This window comes from Phalacrocorax aristotelis, chromosome 2 (genome assembly GCF_949628215.1).
Source record: "Phalacrocorax aristotelis chromosome 2, bGulAri2.1, whole genome shotgun sequence".
In the NCBI taxonomy this organism is placed as follows: Eukaryota; Metazoa; Chordata; class Aves; order Suliformes; family Phalacrocoracidae; genus Phalacrocorax; species Phalacrocorax aristotelis.
The window spans coordinates 28,579,346-28,603,127 of NC_134277.1; positions in this window are offsets into that span (position 1 = coordinate 28,579,346).

Sequence of the window (23,782 nt, forward strand, 5' to 3'; positions counted from 1 at the left end):
ATTTCCATAAACCTCAAACCAGAGGGGTCTCAGTTCCTGCAGCCCCCATTAATTTCTTTTCAAAGTTTTCACATTCAGCAGGTCTGAAATTCAGGCGACATTTAATTAGAAGTCAATTCAGGACCCTAAGTTCAGGTGTTCAGTTCAATTTCATATAACACAGAAGACAAACCTCTCACTGAAATCCCCTGGTTGATAGTCAGATGAAGCCTGTCCCACTAAAGTAATTTTCTTCTACATAGTGTTAGAAAAGGACCTCCTTTTCTAACTAGAGTTCTGTGCAAAGGGCAATCTCAAATGTAAAGCATTCCTTTCTCTACATCAAAGTAAATGTAACACAAGAAGCTATCATTCATCAGAGTTCTGGGTGAAAGACGATTTTCTTTACTAATTCAAGCATGGACATCTTCAAACCTCTGGCAGAAATTCCAAATAGTATACTATATCTTCTGCATATATTAATGCATGAACAATTACACAAACTACTAAAAGTGATTTAGAAGGTGTTGTTAGTAAGTCAGTTATTCAACATGATCTTGTCTGAGTTGCATACACATAAGGTTTCAGTTTCTTCTTGGGCCTCAAAACTCTCTATGGGTTGTAATATCTTCATCAATATTTCCAACAACATTATCTGCCCAGTACATTAGCATAGCTTTCTCTTACTGTGAAACACTTGTGTAAAGAAATACCATGTTTCAGCCTTGCCTGTTCAAGATTTTGGTAGCAACAAACAATATGTTCTTATAAACTGCTAATAAAGTAACTCTCTCTGTTCTGGACATGAAATTACAAATGCAACTGGATTAACTCTTGTCCAGCTTTACCGTCTGCCACATTGAAAATTTAAATTCCCAAAGCCAGTCCAGCTCTCCTTACACAGTAAACACTCAGTATTTTTAAGACCTGGCACTTGAGTCACACAATCCTCTAGACCAGCCACTCAATGGGTAGACACAGAACATTTTATATCTGACCCAGAGATGATGATTTTTTATTTAAACTTAGATGCTGAAGTTTTCCATACATTTGGTGAAATTTATTAATCTGTTTATCATCTGAATCAGATGTATTTATCCATTCATTCATGCAAATTCCCCAAGTATCAAGTCACTGGATCGGAGCAAAATATTTCAATAATTACAGCTACATGACATCTTTAGCTAATGCAATGGCTGGGCAAAAGCTACCAAGAGCATAAAACAACAAGGACTGAATGCAACCCTCACCATTCTCAAAAGTAACTAATACTTTTGTTAAGAAAAAAGCTTTAAGAAGTTGGGGTGTGGAAGGAATGCTAAAGCTTCAACTAGAATATTTTGGAGTACATTTCTCATCAGATTAATCTACATGAATAGCACAGTCTGGGGGAGGGAAGCATCACCCACAGTAGAAGAAAATTAAGTTAGGGACCACTCAAGAAAATTAGATATGCATAAGCCCAGGGGATCATCCAAGAATGCTGAAAGAGTTGGTCAATGTCAACCTGAAACCTTTGTCTATTATCTTTGAAAGGTCACAATCATCAGGGGAGGAAGATGTTACATCTGTTTTCAAGAAAGTCCAGAAGGAGGATCAGAGGATCTATAGGCCAGTCAGCTTAACCTCAGGCCCTGGAGAGCTGAGTCCAGGCACAAGACGGACAGGAAGGTAATTTGGACATCAAGCATTGATTTACCAAGGACAAATCATTCCTGACCAACCTTATTGGCTTCTTGGCTCTGAATAAGGGAGAGCAGTCGATGTTGTATACATTGACCTTTAAAAGATCTTTGGCAGTTTCCCATAATATGATCAAAGCCAAATTGGTGAAATAAGGCCAGGTTAAGTGGGTGATTACTTGGGTGGAAAATTGGTAGGACTGTCAGGCTCAAAAGGAGGTATTCAGCTGTAAGAAATTTTCCTGGCAGCCAGTGACTAGTGGCATCCCTCCGGGATTGATACCAGGGCCAATATGGTTTAAAATCTTCATTGGTGATCTGGAGGAGGGGACGGAGAGTGCTCTTAGCACGTTGGTCAACAAGTTGAGCCTGGAAAAGCCACGTGCCCTGGCAGCAGGGGAGGCCAACTGCACACTGGGCTGCCTTGGCAAGCGTGTGCACTGTGGGTCCAGGGAAGTAATTCTTCCTCTCTCTTCCCATAGTGAGACCACACGTAAAGCACTGGGTCTAGTTTGGGGCTTCCCAGTATGAGAAAGGCCACACTGGAGTTAGTCCAGTGGAAGGCACCAGGATAGGCAGGGGCTGCAGCACATGAAGGATAAGGAGAGGTAGGGAAGGTCCCAGCCATTGTAAGAACTGGCTTACTGTTCTCTTCAGTACCTACTTGGGGGAGACACAGAAGACGGAGCCAGACTCTTGCCAGAGGTGCACATGACAGGACAAGGAGCAGCAGATTCAAGTTGCAGCAAGGGAGGTTCCTGTTAGATACTAGGAAGAATAAAAAATTGCTATGAGAGTGGTCACGTGCTGGAACAAGTGCCCAGAGACACATCTGTGGAGACATCCTCAGAGATACTCAGACCTTGCCTGGACACTGCCCTGAACAACCTGATCTAACACCACATTTGACTGTTTTGGGTGGGAGGTTGGGCCAGGTGATCTCCAGAGCTCCTTCTCAGCGGACAGTGTTCTGTGATTTTACATACAGCGGTTCATCAGCTATCCTTCACGTGTCCAGATATGAAACACTGCACGCACCCTGAGACAGTCACATGTCTTACTCAGGTGATGTGCATCGATCAGTACTTTACAAATCCTCACATTTACCGTGGGGTCATTTATATACTTATGCGTAAAAATATATACATATCTATAGGTATAGATGACATTTTCCACAGCAATTAGTTTTATAAACCAGTTGTCTCACATGTGACTGAAAGATTTCACAGAACCGGCAGTCTTTCTTAATTTCTCTGCACTGAAACTCCTCTGATTGCATAATCAAAAACAGAGGGCAAACAGGTAGCTACTGACACACATATTTTGCCTGATAATAAAATAAGAATTTATTGCCATGTTCTCACTCATAAAATATGTCAGCACTGCTCTGACACTCTCATAAATTAGTTGCTGTTTCTTGACCATGCTAAGCAGGGGCAGGAGGTATTCTGACTGTTGCAATTACTAAATGATCAAGGGGAAGAGTCCTTATGTGTTCTCTGCTTATTCTCTCCTTGTTCTTTATTCTCAGTGGGCAAATGGTTATGATTCATAGTAAGCCACAGCAAAGCTACAACTCCTAGACAATAGACATTACTGTTAGCTTGTGAATAGAAGATGACATTGTCTCTGAAGACAAGAAGCTGATGAGGTCTCTGCCTCCACAGTTTTGCTGTGATCTTTTTGCTAATAGCTACACTTAAAGTTTTTGCAACCAGGAAAAATATTTGCAGAAATCTGTAACTTTTTTTCTCTCTCATTGCAGTGTTTGTATCATCTGCCTAATAAACTGCTACTGAAACCATGTTAAAGAATAAAATCCATAGTTTCTCCTTGCCTGAGCACAAAGGGCAACTTTTACACCTGATGTACTCCTTGCATAAAGACCTACTTCTCTGTGTCACACTCCTTTAATCAGCGACCCATAACAGTGCAGGTGACCAACTGAAAGCAGCCATGCAAAATTAATGAGATATTTCAATTGTGCTGTTGAATATCCAAGAGAAGGTCCTTATAGTTTACCTGCTATCTAGATCTCTCTCAGCTGCATAAACATTTCCTTAGCATAAGGATGGTGCAACAGCAGAACAGACCACTTAGGCTGTCAATCCCTGTCACCGGAGATTTAGCAACAACTTCTCAGAGACCATCTAGGTTCCGATTAGACTGGGCTAGATGACCTCTTAGGATATTTTCAGTTCTTTACTTTTGTGAGTCTGTGAGAAGATCTAACCTGTTCATAGGAATGGTTTCATCTAAGTCAGTGGTGTAACCCAGGTGGCAATTGTCTAAATGCACAGAAAAATGGGGCTTTCTGTCCAGTCAACCATCTGTACTTGTTTCTAGTTTTCTCCATCTTCAATGTTCAGTTCTTTGGCTTCTCTGCCTGGTGTCCCCTTAATACAGCCCTCTCTGCACAGTTGATATTTTTACCATTGTTCAAAAAAAGGAAAAAAACACATAAAACTTAATTTGCAAAAGGCTGAAATTCAGCAAATAAACTATTTCCCTATATTTACTCTATGAGATGCTAAAAGGCATGGTCTTGGGAACTTAGAACCTATAGAAATACAGGTTGAAAGGAACCTCTGGGGATTTTCTTTTCTCTTATGAGGCATCATTTGCGTCTGCTCTATTTTATATTATCACTTAGAAGCACTTGAATTGATCTCAAATAGATAAAGTGTTAGGCAGGTTTTCTGCTACTAAGAGAAATGTCCCCAGTGGTGGTCAGTACATCTTTCTTATATTCTGAGGGTTAAATAAAATGTGAGCTCAGGAGGGAATTTTCCCTTGGGTTTGGCTGGGGAATAACTGGGGTGTTTCTGGGTTCCATTTTGGCAGTGGAAATGACAGTTTCACTGAAACAATTCCCTTCTGTTCCTGGGAGAGTTCCCATTGATGCTCCCAGGGGCTGCAGGGGGCATCCTCCCTAACCGAGCCAGGTCCCTAGTACCATGGTGTGCTGTAAAGGGGGCTGATTTCCCACACACTGCCTTCCTCGTCTCGACCTGAACAGGAAATTAAAGTCATGGAGGCCAGGAGCAGCCCCGCATCCTTCTGCCAACACAGGCTGCATTTGTCTTCCAAGGGGAAAATTTTAAATTAGTGGAAATCTGCCATAATTAAATTTTCTTTCAATCTGTCTGCATTTTTAAAACAGTGAGCCATATGCCCTTTCAATACTCCAGTGGGTAGCCCCTGACTAACGCTCCTGGAATGTATCAGAGCCCAGAGAGCAAATATTTTGTGTGCAGCAACACTTCCTTGTGCATCTGGTAAATACACAGTAGGGTTCATGCTCTGTCTGGTAACCAGGTATGCCTTGGCCTTTTGATGCCACGTACTTCAGGAAAAAGAGCGAAGTAGCAACAAAAGCAGGGCTCTAGCAGAGATTTCTTCCTCCATCCTTCTTTCTGTGGGGAGTAACCCCGAAGGAAGGCTGGGGAGGGAATGCCAAACTGGAGCTACCCAGCCAAGGATCAGAGCTCAGGAGGGGGACACAGAGGCCTGGCACAGGCAGAGTGACTGAGTGGGCAGGGGAGCAGGCAGCAGGGAGGGCAGCCTGGCAGCTGGCCTGGATTTCAGCAGCTGGTGTACATGGACCAGGCAAAGCTGCCTGCAGAAGAGGCCTGTGGATAGTTAGAGTGGCTCACACCTAATGCATAATGGATGCGCCCCACCCCAAATGAGTTGTCACAGTTATACAGCAACAGTGATTTTAATTTTGGGGTGCTATTTATTACTATCATTTGAAAGCCAAAACCTATGTTTTTCTTCTTCAAAAGCATCTCAGAAGGCTGCAGAGAGAACACATATGGCTGAAAATCAATTGTGGGCATTCTCCGTGGCCTGTTGATTGAATCTGTGTGAGTTACTTGTCCTTTTCTTCCTCTCATTCTCTGTATGTTTAGATTCTGGGCTTTTTCTACCAGGGATTCATCTGACAGCTGGGGTGTTACCAGCCTAGCCCTACAGAGCACATTATTACAAGAAAAATTCTCCTCCCTTTTCCCCTTATTACCATTGCCAAGACGTACAAGCCCTTTGGCACCGGGAATCTGGAGAACTGGTGTCTAGTCCTTAGCCTGCTACCGGTGACAAAGGTGATTTTGGCTTGTGCCAAACACATTCAGACCTCTAGCAGAGATTTCTACCTCCATGAGTTCAGTGCTGCCCAGTGCAGAATAGAGAAAATCTTGGTGAAGTCAAGAGTATGTTAGGTGGAAGTGTTTCTGTATGTATGGGGGCACATTACTGGGGCCTGAGGACAAGTCATCCCAAGTAAGCAATCAGGTGGAGATATGCAGTGGTGTTAACCTGTTGCTGTGCAGAACAACAGCTGCTGTAAGAGCCTGGATGGAGGCAAGCAACTTGAGGCAGGAATAGTCCCCTGGCACGTTCCCGTGGAAGACAGATAAAACCATAGTAGCAGGACCCCTTTGGGGAATAAAAGAGGAGAGTGGGGGAAGTGTGATCCTGGTTTGGGATGCTAGATACTGTGGTAAAATAGCAGGGAAGATATGAATTGCTAGAGGAGATGGAGGGATAAAGTTTCTGGCAGAAGCTTCCTCCTCTGCCTGCCATGGAGTTAGAGCCTTTCTGTTTAATTAAACGGTAGCTAGAGCTTGAGGCATCCTGAGCACGTGTGCAGAGCAACAGCCTTCCACAGAGCCAGAAGGCAGGGCTGCAGCTGAGGGTAGTGCCATCACAAACAGAGATGCTTTAAGGACTAACGCAGCCCGATTTCTTTGAAAACAGTGTCCAGACTGATTGGAATTGGAATTAAGATTGAGGAATCTATGGCTAATTTTCTAGGGAAATCACCAGCATTCAGGAACATGTCATTGTTAAAAGAAGATGCTTTTAAAGCCCTTATGAGTTCCCTGAGTCAAGAAGACACACTTCTGCAGAGGGACTGGACTTTTAGAAAACAACAGCTGCATTAACAATGGACAAAACTGAGATGACCAAATAATGACTTGCTGTGGCAAGTTCTGATGCAGCTATCACAACAGAGCTAACATGCTAAACAAGTGAACCCATGTGGATTCAGAAGCTTCCCTGTGGTTAATGCCACCACCCCTGTATACCTGGTCATAAGTCAGTCTCAGAGAAAAATAGGGGCTTTTGGTCAGCAGAGGTCACATTTTTCCTCCCCCCAGCACTCCCATGATCTGCATCCAGCTCTGCTGAGGGAAGCCCAGACAGTGAGCTCTGCTCAGCCAGGGCTCCTCGTGTTTGCCAGCATCCCTGTGTCCATTTTAGGAGGTAAGGCCTGGATTGCATCTGCCCTGCCCGTGCGTGCTGCAGATCAGGCAGTGGTTTGGGGAGAGCCTGGCTCCCCTCCGCCTCCTATGCCTGCATTTCCCGAGGGAACTAAGGTGCTTTCCAAGGACAGGCAGCACCTCCTGGCCATGTCTGTCACTTGAAAGTCACAGCCATTAAATCCATCACATCTGAAACAAGGCACCACATGCAACTTGCCTGTAGGGAACAGTCCCAGGACTGTGCAGGCTCCCAAACTGTCCAAAAAGCTTGCCTGGAAGGACAGGCGAGGCACCAGCAACTGTGTAGCACTGGAGGTGACCATGTCCTGGGATCATCACCAACACGACCATGCTCCAAGTGCCAAGGTCTTGCTCCAGCATGATGCTAGGATGTACCGGGGCACACGCACCAGTCTTGGTGTCCAGCAGTGATTATTGACCTGTCCTGATATCAGGGTGAAGCTGAGGGAGAGAGGGGAGCTTCACTGAGTTTGCGGAGCCCTAGTGCACCACCAGTGTTTCAAATGAGCTTCTCCTCAGCATATCAGCAAGTCCCAGATGACTCATACTTGGAGAAGTTTCTTACTGTTATAAAGAATAACCTGGAAGGGATGAATTTTGTGTGGCTTTAGTGTTCTCAGTATTGTGTCTCAATCACAATAGGCAGGCAGGCATAAGAGGACAGTATCTGTGATTCAGATTTGTAACAGTGCAAGACAGAGGCTTCCAGGAAAGCTGGAAATCATTGCCAACAGTTGTAAGAGTTTCTGAGAGATGGAAATGAGATTGCTAGAAGGAGACAATCCCCCCCCCCTCGCCTCACTGTTTCTGGAGCTGTGGCTGCTGCAAGGAGAGGAAGGTAGTTATGGCATGGGGTTAGAGAGGTGAAACAGCAAGGACAGCCCTTCTGACTCCCAGTGCATAGGGAACTGTGTGTCTAAGCATCAACTTTCCACCAGCTGGCCTCTGCTCTAAGAGCTGGTGATGCTTCCAGGCTGAGGACAGAGGCAGCATGGGTCCTGGCTACAGCTGCTGTGAGAAAAGATGACCTCGACTCACCCACTGCTGCACCTCTGGCCCTCTCGTGGGCTGCCGTCTCACATCTCCATCTCAGGTTGCTCTGTGAAACAGCCAAGTTTCCACTGAAGTCCCTCACCAGCCAGTGCTGGTTATTTTTACAAGGAGATGCTTCATTTTGGGGATGTCTAAAAGCCTAGATCCTATTGCTGAAGAATATCTGAAAGGATGGCTGATAGGATTTGAAGCAGCTGTGTCCAGTGACTGACCCTTGACGAAAGGCAATGCAGGCATACGAGGTGCCTGAAACAGATACAGCAAGTTCTTCCTGATGAAAATACATATTTGTATGTAAAAAGCAGTATGAACATTGACATTTATGATGCATAAGCACATTTGACTACTCAGAAAAGAAGATTATTTAAAGTATTAAAGTATTAAAAATGTAGTGAAAATACAGAAAAGCCCTGAGGCTGTAAGTCTGCATAAGGTTAAGGGTGACTATGTAGGAAAACATAAAAGCCGTGTGAAAACAAGATAGAAGGATCTGTGCAGAAAATCAAAATACTAAATAAAAGAGGAAAAAAGTATTTTCTTCTGCTTTATTTAACTTTCAGTCAGAAACTCAAGGGGTTGCAGAGATGCATCCATAATTTACAACTCATGAGGATTGTTCAGGAAAGTTTTTGTCTGCTCCTTGAGCAGGAAATACGATGATGCCAGTATGGGCTTACAAATAAGCTGATCAGAACTGCTTCCTGACTTCTAGTCTGTCTCATATGGACACAGCTTGTCTAAACTCTCTAAAGAATATTGGCTTTTTTGAGAGATACTGTTTTGCATCTTTTATTCCACTCAAAGTAATTCTTGAATGAATGGATTAAAGTAGCAGTACAGAACGGCTTCTCGGAAAAAGCCCTTGAACATGTCTTTCCTATTTACTTTTGCTATTGTCAGATTTGATCATCTTTAATTTTTCCAATACCCACACAAGTTATTTTTACTCTGTTTGCACAAAACGTCTTTAGTATTAGCTGCAACTAGTGTTTTGATCTGGGCTGCCTGAATGATCAGTGGAGGAGGAAGAGTAATTCATCCCCTCCAAACTGGGATGAACTGCTTTGTGAAAATACCTGTCTCCCTCCCCCGGCCAGAAGAGAGGACTGCCTTTCCCTCAGCGATGGTTGGGTGCAATGGCTCGTGGCTGGCAGAAGCAGCTCCACCAGCGCTCGTGGAGGCAGGATCACCCAGCGCAGCTCTGCCCAGCACCAGCCCCTGCCCTCGGGGTGCAGCCTTTTCTCCCGTGCGGGACAACTGTCATAGGGCCATTTGCAGATGCCCTGCTACTGTGCCCGTGATGGATTTAGGTGCCTACCGAAGTAATGGAAGTTCAAGGAACCAGTCATTCAGACAGTCTGCTAGGCAGAGCTGCCACACTGCGCTTCCTGATACGATAACCTTAGCTGCTAAACAAGAAAAAGCATATTTTCTTTAAACCCTAGTTTATAAATAATCCACTCTCTCACAGCATTATGCTTCTCCCTCACTAGCCTCTTCTGAAAGATCATGGTGTCCCTTTGATGTGCAGACACAACTTGCTTTATTACTCATATCAAAACCTCTCTCTCCTAGGAAGGCACAAGAAACAACATATTGGAATTGGACTTTCTAGCAGTTTGCTGTTTATCTCCATGCTCACAGATATATTCCTTCAGCTTGGTGAACAGGGTATCAAGCTTTGAGTTTGCCATCAGCACAGGGATAGCTGTAAAGAACCACCACAAATATTTATTTTATTTATCCACCTTACAATTGCATTTCCTAGGCAAATCCTAATTCTTATTGAATTACTACATAAAAGTTTCTCATTCTTGTAACCAAGTTTACCTGGATCAGTCTTTTACACGCATGCCAAACTTGCATCACACTCCAAGGAAGCAAGTGGACTTCTCTTACACTCTATACCCCAGCAGACTAAAGCTGGTAAATGGTTCTTCCCATAAGTCAGACTAAAGACATTTTAAATAAATAAGGCTTTCAGGACTCTATTTTCTCATGCTTGCATTTCTTCAAAGTTAAACATTGCTTGATAATACCAGCGATATATATCCATGGGCTAGAAAAAGTTATGTTGCACAGGGACTAAAACAAAGAACTAATATCAAAATGGTTTATGAAAAGAATATGCCCTGAGGTCTTTGCTGAGGTAGCACGTGCTGATTCATGTCGGCACATGAGGTAGCACGTGCTTGACAAGGGTAGGCAAGGGTATCTGGAAGAAGGTTATTCAGATTTCAGCCAATATCCAACCAAAGATATGGAGCTGCCACCTTATGTAGGATCTTCCAGGCCCTCTCCATTCCCTTGCAGAAGCATGAGAGCAGGACTGACCCTGCTGCATTACTGACAACAGCTTCCTGAGGTTCATCTGATCTCATTTGCAACGGGTGAGATCCTACCTTGCAAAAGTGGATGTGTTGTTGCACAGTAACTCCCACAGGCGTTTCCATTACCATAGGAGGGCAACATGCATTGAGCAGCTACACCTAGATTTTGGCATTGACAGGACAGATGGAGCAGAAATTTAGGCTCATGAAAGTGCAAAGAAAATCTGAGGAAAAGTTACATGGATGAATGGACTAACCTTTTGTGTAACCACATTTTCCCCTTCAATGCTTTTTCACAGCAGATTTCCACCCTCAAGAAGTTCCCAGAGGTGGTTACATTCATTGGAGTCCAAGAAAGTCCATCCTGCTGCCAGGAGAAGAATTGCATCCTTTGTCCACACAAAGACAAAAGCTTCATACCCCAAAAGCCAGGTCAGGTATGGCACTGATACGGGAAGATGCTCTGGAAAGTAGGCAAGCCCTGCCACCCTTTCACACCTAGCGGAGCCACACTGCTGCAGGTAGGCATTTTCTCTGTGTTGCTGTTGGGTAAACCTGGTGTTATCCTCGAGAGACGCCTTGGTGGAGATGTACTGCTCAGCTGGGGAGAGTGAACAGCACTCTGACGGCAAAAACGAAGAAGCCAGTCAGAGTCTTTCTAATGGCATCAGCCCAACTAATTTCTACATTTCCTTACTGTCCTTCCTCTAAGTGCTGGTATGAAATGACAATAAGAGATGTACAATTTATCTCAATCTTTGCCAGGCAGACTTCTAAAAAGCATTCTGATAGCAGGTCTTTCATTTTCCTGCACTGATTTTTATGCCTAAACTTATTAATTAACTAGTTTCAGTGATGTAATGAGCATCATATATGTAACATGAAAACTGCAAACCAGTTTATTTTCCTATGCTTACAAAGTAGTAGATATTTGTGTCCCTTGAAGTCCATTTTATCACTGGAAATCAACTTCTTGTGTTACTCTTCTGTCAAAGGAATGTGTGCTCTCAAAATGTCTAATTACATCTTTGTAAATGGGTTTGACATGAACATACAAACTAATGATAAATGTTATTTGAAAAAGGAAAAACATAATGAGCCAAGTTATCTGCTGATATTATGTTGCTCTTTCACTTGGCATACTTCATAGCATGTTCTCTCCTGTGGTTTCCAAACTACTCTGTTAACACATTACTGTATTGAGAGATTTTATGGCCACTCCAATTGTGCAAGTATGTGCAGTTCTCCCCTATATTGTCCTTTACCTTCTGTTTAGTACTTTTTCAGTGATCTTTATGTTTTCTTCTCTGCTGCTGCTTGTGTTTGGGAGGAGCTCCTTCTGAATAACTGCAGAGCCACTTCCTTCTTTTCCATGGAGGTTCTCCTGGATCAGGAATTTTTGATAATCATGAAGAACACACAACATCAGGACTTTCTGTGCAGTGATATTAGTGTCTTCCATGTGATTAGAACTGCCCACTGTGTTATTGGTAGTAGCTGTAGCTGTGTGTTGTCTCATGTCATGTTTTGGTCCTAGTTTCACAGAACTGGGATTGATATTTTCTTCAGCTGTTATGTGCAGGAAGTCCTAAATTCCAATTTTATTCCACTCTAAATGGAATTCTAAATTCCACTCTAAATGCTAGAGTGATATGAATAATATGTATTATGAATAGGCTATTAAGACTTAAGCTTGCCCCAGTCGCTGTACACAATACCTCCTAACATGTATGAAATTATAAACAAGATGATTCTTTAGCAATAGAGCACTAAGAAAGCTGTTGACTTGGTTAAAACATCTTAATAATATCTTAATAGTATCTCAATAATATTTAAGTGTGAACTACTGCACCCACAAATAGCTACATTTCTCCACTGCCAGCTTCATTCCAATGTGAGAATTTAAGCTTCATGCCCACTTTATTCTTATTCTAAGACTATTTTCAACAGGCAGTCAGTAGGTAATGTAGTTGCCTTATTTTTGTGACAGTCAGTATTTTCTCTCAGATCTGGATAGTGCATGTATTTTATATGTTTTTTTTTCAAATATATGTACCTTAAAAGAATTTATTTTGATGCCTTAAAGCACGTTCTAAAGTGTCTGCTTCTGAGTGTTGCATTTTATCTCTAAACAGTCCAAGTCTACATGACCCCAAATTCTATTTTGCTTAAAATCTTCAAGGAAAAAAAAAAGAAAAAAAGAAGAAAAGGAAAAAAAGAAAATATCACTGTAAAAAGCACAGAAGCAACCATTATATTTTAATGATGCAATGCTAGTCAAATGCTATAGAGAAGAAAAGTAAAAATGAACACGCATAATACTTTTTCTGCCTACAATTCATTTTAGCTGGGCAGATATGAAAAATCAATCTTGACAGAAACACCCAGGGTTAAAGGTTCCCCAATTTAAAGGCAGACATTACGTGACTGAAAAATGTATTTCAGCTTTTGTCTGTTTAACGCTACCTCTGCTGTCCTTAAGCTAAATGAAAACTAGGTAAATGAACATCATTTTTAGGGACTAATGCTATCTTGGAGAGGGCACCATTCCACTTCTTAATGAACTAGTTCACCATTTCTCACTAGCAAAAACTCTTAAGATTTAATCAGAGAAGTAAGTGTCCAATAGTCTAATAATTTTTCAGTGTGCACAATGCATATGGACTGGAAATGTTGCTTTGTCTCTTTAACATTTCCAGTCAAAGGGCTGTTTTTCTTCTAAAAACAAATATTCAGAAAAAGAGAGGGAAAGAAAAAAGAATGATTTGCCAACTCTTCCACTTTTTCTCTCTCTACAACGCCAAAGTTTAACAGCTATTCACTTTCCTCAGTGGCATTCTCTTGGACAGATTTTAATACATGTTCTGATAAAAAAAGTCAAAGATGGATTAGGCCATTTTAATAAAAAAACCCAAACAAACTAGCCAAGAACTACTGTAGAGCCATAGACAAATCCAAAAATCAAATATCTTAATTGTAACTTCACATTAAAATACCAGAGTCTTTTTGAATATGTTAATTATATTTGATTTCCTTACTTTTAATGCAAAATTTAACCCTGAGGTTGATAGCTGACCTACTGCATTATTATCCTGTTTCTTAATCAAGCATAAATGATGTGAGGTTTCAAAAGTCTCTTTTGTCTACTCTTAACAGTTGAATATATATTTTTGCCTAAGATAGCAGCTACTAAAATACATGTAGTTCCATGTTTTTGGGAAGAGATTGTTCAGACAGATTTCCCGCCATGATTCAACTCTTCCCTAGTAACAAAACTGTCTTTCTTCTAGAGTTATAGTTATTCAGGGGGTCAAAATCCTTTTCAGTCAGAACAGTGTGTGTATCACACAAAAACCCATTTCCTACCCATATGTCACATTTCTTTGGCTTCCTTCTCTGTCAGCCTGCAAAGGTTCCCCGAGACCCATCATCCTGGGCAAACGCTGTTTTTTCAGTTTTGCTTTTTGTTCTGTTTTTTGGTAGATGAATCCCTTTCTAGCTAACCATGAGCTGGCAATGGTGTCTTGCAGCAAAGAAACGCAATGACACCCTCACCTGCGTTAGGCAGAGCACTGCCAGGAGATCGAGGGAGGTGATCCTTCCCCTCTGTTCAGCACTGGTGAGACACATCTGGAGCGCTGGATCCAGTTCTGGGCTCCCCATTACAGAGAGACACAGGCATACTGGAGTGAGTCCAGAGAAGGGCCATGGAGATGATTAAGGGACTGGTGCACCTGTCGTATGAGGAGAGCTGAGGGAGCTGGGGCTGCTTAGACAGCAGAAAAAAAGCCTCAGGGGATCTTATCAATGTGTATAAATATCTGATAAGAAGGTGTAAGGAAGATGGAGCCAGGCTTTTCTTGGTGGTACCCAGGGACATCTTCAAATAATAATAGCTATTGAATTATAATTTTCAGCTCATGATGGCCAAAATTTCATTTGAAATTAGGCAGAAGATGACTCGTCAAATCTTCTGGCTTTTTTTGCTCCTTCTTTTGCTTTCCTTAGCTAATGGATTTATTCTGAAAATGACCTCAAGTTTATTGGCTTCCCACTCAATGGGAACTTCACTGTAGTAACAAGTACTATACTGAGTTGTATTAGTTAGAACTTATTTGCAAATAAGAGGAAATGAGGACAAAAATAAAAATAATGATCATATTAGTTACAACACAATTTGTCGCACCTAAACAATGGTAAGCTTTGTCTAACAGATACATCCAGCCATCTTCAGCTGACATTCATCCTGGCTCTCATTCAGTGTATACCAGTAATTTGGTACTGCCTCTTATGTAGTCAGCCTGACATAATACTGCATGTCAGTCTTTCACTTTGTGCCCCTCTGAATGCTTGTCCTAAAACCCAGATTGACTCAATTGGAATAAAACATATCCTGGAGTAAACAACAAAAAACAGCCGCCATCTGATTGTCCAATATCATTACAGAATTTAACATGCACAGTACTATCAAGGCAAAATTAGCTTGTTGAAATTCCTTATTTCTACAGATGATAGAAAATGTCAGAACTAACCCCACAGATGCATACCTGCTGCGCTGATATGTGAGTCAGCGAAATTAAACTGATAAGTTTGCTGAAGGTTTCCATTAAAATAATGAAAAAGTGATTCCAACACCACCAACTGCCATGGGAGAAAGGCTCCTATGAGACCTGAAGGGTTTATGGTGATACGCAGACATAGCTTAGATATTTTATTTTTCGTTCTTTGTGACAATTACGTGTACCTACTAGGGCTCATGCTTTTGAGATGTCTTTACAGGGGTAGAAGATATGATGATTTTAAACAGTATGGACTACCTAACTATTCCAGTGATATTTGGTCAGACAGGCAAAATAGTTCAGGAAGGTAACCTTGGGTGAGAGCTTGATGACATCCCCTCAGTTTGGAGGGCCCACAGTCTGGGGGTAGTGGGGTGGAAACACCTCCAGACCCAGGAGCACTGGGGTCTTCAACACCAGGGACTTGAAATTAAGTGAAATCAGGACACCTCAGACACAGGCATTTATCATGCTTGATTTTTGGCCCTAAAATATGAAGTTAGTCTCACCAAACCCCATATACAATTAATGCAGACCTAAATGCACCCCACAGAGTTGCACGGAACCCCAGTGTGGGGCCCTGCCCTTGACCCCCCCATGGAGAGGCTTCTCTGTTCACCAGGAGGGGCTGCTGCCATTTTGCTCAATCACTGGCTACCTATCTGGGCTGCATTTCCCTTTGAAATGCCCTTCCCAAATCCGCCACGCTCCCTCCTGAGACCCTGCCATTCTCACTTTTCTCTGCAGAGCCGAAGAGGCTGAACCAGCTGTGCTTGTGAGACTGCTGAGGCTAAAATCAAGGTAGGTACTTGCATGAACTGAAATGATGAAATTGCATTTGTCACCTTCGTTTTCTGTTGTTTGACTTCTGTTTATGTATGTGTGGCTGAGCAGCTGAGCAGCTCACTTTCTATTCAAGATGCATGGTTTTTCTTTTCTTTTCATCACAGTTTATCACCACTGATGAAGTTGCCAACTTGGGCATACCTGACAGAGCCTGTAACTGCTTGTGAACGTATCAGGCACCCGTGAGTAAAATCTGTGGAAACAGCGAAACTTTGCAGTCGCAGCCTGGAAAGAAAAACGTACTCTCTCTGCTTGGGAAGGATGGGTACAATCAAAACCACAGTGGTTCCAGTGGGTGTAATGAAGCACCCCAGGGGATTATCCATATGACTTGACACCTAGAGGAAATGCTGGATAATTGCCACCCACAATTTTGAAACGATGGATGACTAACAAACTCAACTGCCAGTCAAGGAGACAGTTTAGTGGGAAGGATGATTCATATGAGAACAATACCACTTTTTCTTCCTTTTTATTTTTTATTGGCCTACCAATGAAGGTGCTAAAACCCAGGCAAAATGTAACTAGTAGCTGAAACAACCATGAGTTATTAAAGGTCATTCCAGTCTTTCTTGGTGGCTGCTGGTTGTTTACACTCTTACTGGAAAGCACAGAAGCTTTGTGAGTCCTCAGGTGAGAGTAAAAAAAGCACGGTGCAAATACAGTGAGTACTGTCACCCCCTGGTGTCTGATATTTTGCTTGGTTTGGTAAGGACCCATATGGTTTCAGGATGGGCACGTGCTTCCCACCATGTATCTTTACCTCACATTGAGGAGCCTGCCCAGGTCACAACTCCTTGTCACGTCTATCGAGTATGAAGCACTGTTGTTTTGAAGAAGACACTTTCGTGGTAAGTGTATAACAGCTACACCAACCACTGTAGCTAAAACTGGATTAAACTACTTCTGGTTTTGAACAGCCTTCAAACTGTGTGCAACAGCTCTCAGCAAAGGACCACAAGTATGGCTTGTCCATGTAGGCAGCACCTGCCTAATCCTTTCCAGAATTAGCATTGATTCCTGTTGTCAACCCGCAGGAACCTCACCAGGCCCTTGTAAAAACTTTCAAGTTTCATGTCTGTGGCATGAACCGTTTCATTCAATGTCGGCTTTGCCAATGTTTCTAAATATTGGCATCAAAAGCTGGAAACCTATATCCACACTGAGAGACTTCAGTAAATTATAGTTTTTGCTGCTGAGGGGAGTTTAACTCAAAAAAATCAAGCCAGTCTTGGGAGGTAAGACAAATTCCCCCAACTTCAGCAATCTGTAAGTGAGGTGTCTAATCTAAGCTAATTGTCCAGGTAGGAAGAGTTGGCTCTCGAGGTGCCCATTTCTCTCTTGACCATAAGGAGTTTGCATGACAAATTACATTAAACACGTAACCTGTAGCAGAAAGAAGTCCCACTCACTCTATCTGCCTTGTAGGCATGGGGATGCTTGGGGGGATGCATTTTAAAGTGTTAACTGCTGCATTTGGCTGCTGCTAAGCAATAATGGACAACAATAAGTTTTAACCCATTTGCAGTAATGTATCACATTGAAACAACAATATTCCCTCTGATTTGTGGTCACAGCCACAAGATTATCTGCATCTTTGACCCCCCTTGCAATCTCATTTGGGGTATCATTTTCAAGTGAGGACCCCTCACCTGCCCTTCTAGCAATGTGGGATCAAACACTGCTTCTGTGCCAACACACACAGACAAGTCTGATGCTCATAAGAGAGTTTTCTTTATGAGCCATGGTCAATAAAAAATGCAGTAAGACATAATATAAGGAATATATTCACAAGGCTGTAAAAGTCATCAAAGAATGTTAAAATGGGAAAGAGACTCCACAACTCTTTGTTTTACCTAACTCATGTTATGACCTTAAGATTTATGTAGATCGCACTTTTTCCAAATATTGTCAGTCACGGGACACAGGGTTCTACCCTTTTTCTTGCAGATTCTTTGCCTACAATTTGCTAGTCTCTAGGATAGAGGGTTTTTTGGTATCTGTGACAGTGTTAGGCTTATGGTTGGACTTGATGATCTTAAGGGTCTTTTCTGACCTAAATGATTCTATGATTCTATCCTCATGCTTTGACCCATACAGCAGAATAAATTATAACCATGATAAAGACAATATTTCAGAGGCCCCAACACCTGTGAGCTCAGCTAAGCATCAGATTACTGAGTATTCTTAAAACTATATTAGACTGACTTAATTCTTAAATGCCCTGTAGTGCACAACAGATTAAGAGTAAAAAGCTTACCATATAAGTATTACTAATATCTCCTACAGTTTTTGTTGTTTTTTTTTCCTAGTCTCTGATTCCAAATTCCTGTATTTACTATCCTTCCTCCAAGTGAAATATGCAATCATCTCATAATTCAATGAGAGGATGTGATTAGAATGGGAGTTGGAGAACTTCATTTCTACAGAGTTTCAATTATGTCTGGTACACAACCAGATGCACACAACCTGTTATTGAATATAAACACTCTATTCATTTCCATCTGCCAAAATTACTTGCATCACACTCAGAAACAAGAAATCAGCTTTTCAAATAGGAAAGTGGGTCTCCTAAAGTGATGTTTTAATTTTCATTTTGGTGAAAAACACTGAAGAACTACCAGAAGTGAAAGAGGCAACACTATAAGAGAAAAAGGAATATTATTTGGAAGTTTCTGTATTTTCAGTAAAGCAGAGAAGAGTTTTCATCAAAGTCCATTTGCATAAATTGCTTGCTGAACAGATTGTTCCTCACTACTAGCTATGGAAATAAAGATTCTCCACAATGAAAGTAGTCTGTTGCCAGCTCAGTAAAACCATTAAGTATATGGTTAAATTTACGTTTTCAGATTATATCCACGTAAAGAATGGATTAAGAAAATGTTTTCAGCATTTAACTGTGCGGTTAATGCTACATTGATTCAAAGCTTGAAATTAAGATTTAACATCCCTATTTTGAAGCTATCTATAGTTAAAACTTTATTAATATTTTTTACTCCCAGCGTCTTTAAGCTTATTTCTGTGAGCCTTAAACCATAACATTACATTCTTGTATGCCTTTTATTTTAATCTAATTGTTTCTCATTATACACTTGCAAGAATCATTCAAATATATGGGTAAATTTGTAGTTAGCCCCTGTCTATTTCAAGTATGACATATGCAAATCCCACCTACCTGTTTGGCAGTGCAATCAGTTTGGAAAATTCAGGATGGTGTGATATGGCAATTGCATAACAAGGAGTCAAGCTAGCACGACTGTCAGGACTAGGAGAGACGAGGGAGGAATGACAGAGTTACAAATAACTGTCCTCAGCGTGGGGTTTGTGATTGTTTCAGTCTATTTTAAATCTTTCAAGCATGAAGTGCAGTGAAGAAAAAAGGGAACACAGCTAAGATGGGAAAGCCTCTTTTAACTTTACTGTGTCTAAGCTTGAAAGGTCCCTGCCATTCAGAGTCTAGTGCTCTTGAGGGAAATTGCAACTCAAGGAAAATTTGAGTGTTTATCTTGTCTAAGTTTAATCCCATTAGCGCAAGTCATATACATTTTTTAATGTGTCACAGAAAATATTGCGGAATTAACCGAGGGTATTTTTTGGTGCTAATTTTTTTCAGTGCTTGAAGTAAAATTGTCAGCTGAATGGATCATTTACCAGGTCATTTCCATGGTAATGTTGTTATTCTTAATACAAAGTGGAAGGAACTGTATAGTTTCCAACATCTGCAGAGTGATGAGAGTAATGGACTGAGAGGAAAAAAAGGAGGTTAGTGATTTGGCTCAAAAGCAGGGCATTTTCACTAGGAAGAGACCATCAACAGGCCTGCATTTGCCTATTAAAGTCAGAGAGGTCCTCAAACCATCCTTACTATCCTCAGTTCTCACAAACCCAGTGAATCTTCTGCTTTAACCCTGGTGCATTTGGTGCCTAATGCTGACACCATTATTCCTGCTACTGCCTGTGACACCCAGTAGACAGCAGCAGCATGGGAAAAGCAGCACTGTGGTCTAATCCTTATAAATTGCCTAAATCATAATGGTTCAGTTGCCTGCTGTAGAAGGGGCATATGTATGGATTGTGGAAAGTCAGGCATTTTTGCACTCCTTAGCAAACTTCTGGATAAGATCTGCTGTTTCAGAGTAACAGGACCCCTCAGGTACTCTGAGAGCCTTTCCAGGTGCTTGAGAGATAACAGGTTCTGGGTTGTTTTCTCAAGTGAGCACAGATCTCTTCCCTTCCCCTTGGCCCGAGGTCCCAGTGATGCTGAAACCAGTAGAAATATGCATATAATCCAAGGATATATGATTGTACGGTGCAGGCTGCAGGAAGTAGTTTGGCTTCTCTTGAAGTTGAATAAAAGTGACCAGGAAGCTTGCAGGCTCTACTCTTGGTAGCCACAACTCCCCTTTTCCTCCTTTGGGATGTATCCAGCGATATTAGCTGATACTAACCTGCTGGGCTGAATCTTTCCCAGAGCTACAGTCCAGAAATATATGTTTGTTGTAGTAGAAACAGAACAAAACAATTACAAGAAACTAGATTAAAAGAAGAAATCACAGGGAGCATAAAAGAAAACCTGTTTTTTTCATCTTACAGTGCCACTCTAAAGTGTGGTGAACCCATGGAGAGCCTACCCCCACCCCATCTGGGAAAAGGCCATGGACCCCAGAGTGACAAGTGGCTTTGATGAAAGCAGCTGTTTGATACCAGCTGATATTGGCGGTGCTCCTGATGGGCTGGTGCAAGAAGTCTCCATGATGAGAGTCTCCTAGCCCTACATGGTGGTCAAGGGCAAGCTCCATTCCTATCCCAGGGTATGGAGAGCACTGGCATAGGCAGCCTGAACTGAAAACAGCTCCCCTTGCACGTGGGAGATCAAATCATGGAAGTGCTTTTTTTTTCAATATGAAAACCAGGTGGACCTCTGGGAGAAAACAATCACACACCATGTACTGCTTTCAGCTGTGGTCTGAAGGTAATAAAGCTGTTGTGCTGTTGTACTGTTCAGAACATCATCTCAGAGAGTATTTCAATGTACTGGGAGCCAGCTGGCCGATGCATTGTAATGGCATGGCATGGATGGAAGTACTCATATGGCACCAGTTATGATGTGCAAGTATGTATCTGAATGCACTCTGTATGGAGCGGGAACATGATTGCCTAGCAAAAGACACCATCAGACAGAAATATTTTGCAGATATCATTTGGTAGGGTTTAAGGATCTATGCATTAACTTCAGAATCTGACCGTACAATGCCCTGGGTGATTTTATATCTTTTTTAAAATTGCATTCAGGCACTTTCCCTGATAGTTATTGTATTTCCCAGACTGAATTATATTACACTGATCACTGATTACTTGGGGACTTTTTCTCCCTCAGGGCAAATAATTGTTTGAACAGTTTCAACACATAAAAATGAAAGTGAAGTTAAATGGTACATCTTTTATTAGAACATAGCTGTATGATTTAAAAACAACAGCTATGGATCATGTTAAAATAAATCAATAATAAATTAATTCTAGAAGTCACTTCCAGAACTCTTATCAAGTGAAGGATGATGCAGATCAGTGTGACTTTTAAATTTCATTCAGGGCTTATAGCTTTGCCAAAATGTGGGTAAAGTTTGAGAACTTCTGATTTGTACAAGTTTCAGTCAAAATTCGCAGTTCTGATTTTGTTTGACAAGTCTTCTTTTGACATGCGAAAGATAGGAAAGTACGGGGATCACACACTTTCATTTAGTATTTTAATTGCTGAGCCTAAATTTGGCAGTGTCTCCACCTTAATGGAACTTAATGGTACTGTAATTGCTTGGTGGTGTCATGGAGAATCGATTCCTGATTGTGTTCAGGAATAGCACTTTCACGTCTCAACAGACTTCAGACACAGAGACGTTCCTGCCACTGGAGAAATATGCCACAAGACACCTCTTCATTATCCCTGGTGATAAACAATGGCACTAATGCCTTGATAATAACTCTTGCCTATTTTGCAACAAATATTTTCTTTATATTTTAGCACATTTGATTAAACTGCTCTTTGGGGCCTGAACAGCAATTTTACATTTCTATTACGGTAATTAGCCCACATATAGTATTAAAAATTATGTGTGCTTGAGAAACTCTTTATTATAGTGTACGTAAATCATGCTTTCTCTTATTTTTTTTAATCAGAGCGATTACTTATGAAACCAACTGCTCTAAATTAGGGTTGTTCTTTCTGGAGGAGATGCCCCACAGCAGGTGCACTGAGATTTGCTCCACAGTTGACGGGGACAGTGAGTGTTAAAGTTCACAGCTACCAAGAGAAGACTTCAAATTAAAAAAGCTCTAAAGTGTTGCTTACAAATGCAGTCATATGTTTGGTGGCTTGCCTGGGACCATTGTGCTGAATTGAAACATCCTCAAGTGCAGTCAGAAAAGGATTCGAGCACCTGAAAATGGATTCAAGCAGCCTGAAATCTCAACTGTGTAGCATTAGTGATGCCCTTGGTGTTGCACTGATATTTGGAAATCAGCCTCACTGGTTACTGGGACATGCAGGTTCATACGGGAGAGTCTCACAGGCTGCCTCCTTCCCAAATACCGATCCGTTCCTAAGGAGGCGTAGTGTATGGTGTTGCTGTAGTCCTCTGAAATGATTCAGCCAGGGACAAGGATGAGCTGCCTTCATGACCTGCGAGTTCATGTCGCACTGTTGCTGTACCTGCCCTCTGGGAAAGCTGGACACTTGGCAGATCAGCCAAGCGAGGCCAAAAGCAGCATGTCTTTTGGTGAAGAATGAAGATGCCGGCGGCAAGGCTGGAGGTGAAGGTATCAGTCTGATATGCAAACACTAGGCTAGGAATAAAAGGCTACCAGGGCACACTGAAGCTGGCCATTGCAGTTTGGAAGAAGAGAGGTTAGTTGTGTCTATAAGGAGATCCTGTGGCCACTGAAGTTAGTGAAAATGCTTCACCAGGCTGCAACACAGAGCCTGTAAATGCATTAACCAAATGCAGATCTGGCATGTTTGTCAAAAAGTGGAAGGTGGAACGGAGGGTGCCCATGACCCTTTGGCCGCTGTTAGCAGAACACCTTCTCAACAAAATCTGATGTCTGGGGGCAGTTGGAGGGAGCCTAGACACCTCCTGGTCTGGGGTCTGGGAGAGCCACAGGTTTAGCCTCTCCACTTCTCTACAGTTACTGCTTGTATCAAAGAAAAGAAATCTGAAATTAGAGGTCAAGAGAGATAAAAAAAATAGGTAGAAATCTAGCTTACTTTTCTCTTCACATGTCAGAAAACAGACATCTATAGGCCAGGTCATTTCCTCATGACTGAAGTGGTTCTTGGATTGTTCCAGTGCTCTTGCGAGCAGCTGAGATCCTGAAAGTACTTTTAAAAGGCAAAGCGAAGCTGAGGTTGCAAGTTTCACAATACTACGTACAGTTCTGACATGCCTTTTCTTGGTGATATGTCTCCAGGAAAGAGACATAAAAGATGGAAAAGAACACAAAATCATGTGTGAAATGCTTCATGTCCCCCTCTCCTGTGGTGATCTAGAGATGGGTTTGTTCATTTTGATAAGCCTAGTAACTGAGTTCAGGTACCTTGTGTTGAATGAAAGAGCTAGAGCTGATCTAATACTCTGAGCTGAAATTGTCACTTCTCATGAAGCCAGCTAACAAAGACCCATTCTGGTGTGATGATCTGGGAGTCTTTTAGCACTCCCTGTTGGAATCCTGTTGTTTGACTTCTTGTTGAAATATCTTTACTGTCTTATCTTTTCAAAATGCAGCTTTTTGTTCTCTCATGGGATGTTATCTGTCAGTCATCCAAACTCCATGCTGCTTTGGTAATTAGCTAGTTTTTGATCAGAGGCCAAGAAATAAAAAGGTGAACCCTGCTGTGAACTGAAATGAGGAAGCTGAAGTGGAATTACAGATCAGCATTGGAAACCCAAGCGTCAGCTCTCCATGATGGGTCCAGCTTCAGTGCTAATGGACATTTTCCACCTACACTGATCAAGAAGCTGGTCCCTACGCTGAGGCTGAAAGGATATGTG